The sequence below is a fragment of the Lynx rufus genome, unplaced genomic scaffold (genome assembly GCF_022079265.1).
Source record: "Lynx rufus isolate CCGP_SWC_20201006 ecotype Redwood Valley unplaced genomic scaffold, mLynRuf1.p SCAF_32, whole genome shotgun sequence".
Lineage (NCBI taxonomy): Eukaryota > Metazoa > Chordata > Mammalia > Carnivora > Felidae > Lynx > Lynx rufus.
The window spans coordinates 2335949-2337134 of NW_025814848.1; positions in this window are offsets into that span (position 1 = coordinate 2335949).

Sequence of the window (1186 nt, forward strand, 5' to 3'; positions counted from 1 at the left end):
CGTCGCTCCGCCGCAGCTCCCGGGAGCCCGCGGTTACCACGGAGACGGACAAACATTCGGAGCCCCGCCCCCGCGGGGAGGGGCCCTCTGCTGCTGGGCAACCGCCACCCGGCCCCGCCCTCCGCCCCTCCCTCCCTTATATGTCTTCTCAAACGGGAAGTACTACATTTCCCGGCTTATTATTATTATTATCATTTTTAATAAAACACTTCTTACGATTTGATAACCGTCAAAATACCCTTGTACGTTAATACTCTGCCAAAGCCTGAGGAGCACAAAAGGCAACTGGTCTTTGGCTGGCCATCTATTTTATAGAGCCCTGCGGGTTGCGCGATGCGCAACTCAGGCAACTGTACAAGGAGTTCCAGCACACAGTAGGTGCCTGTCACTAAGTTATCACTTAGTTATTTTTGTGTTATTTTCCATGACTCTCCTAGTAGGAAACTGAGATCACGTGAGGTAAAAACTTGGCCACGATCAGTTAGAAGAAGAGAAGAATGTAAACGCACCTCTGTTTGCAGCCTCTCATCAGGCTGTGACGTGTCAACGGAGGAAAAGCTAAAAATCTCTACGTTTCCTATCTCTGAGAACTGTCAATCTATTTAAATTTCTTGCAGCCAGGGAGAATTCAAGTGGCGTGGCGAGGTGGCGGCTGGTCTCAGACATGATTTCGGGCAGCCCCGAACTGCTGACCAGCTCCCCAGGGAGAAAGTGATGCTAAGGCGCATCGGTGTCCCAGAAATTTGGGCACAGAATCTTCTTTTATCCCCAGTGATGCTGGTCAGACACTTTGCGAACGTTTTGGAAACCATGCGGTTGCCCCGACCCTAGCGAACTCAAGCGGTCCATAATTAGGAACGTTTGAATTTGACCTGGAAAAAAATAATAAGAATAATAGCGGCAGTGTTTTCCTGGTTCTCTCTCTCCAACATTCACAGTCTTAGGCATCTGATCATAACTAGAAATACTGACATGAAAATGCCCACAAAAGGTAAGGACATCTAAGCACTGGCCCAGGACAGGAAAAGCGGTGTTCCCCACATTCCTTTAATTATAAATGAGGGTCAGGGATGTGGCAATCCAGGTGTTTGTATTACCAACCATTTGAGATGAAACCATGAGCTTTTCCGCTCCGAGTTGCTTAGCGACTTGGTGGCAGGCAGACGGGTGACAGAGGCATTCTCCT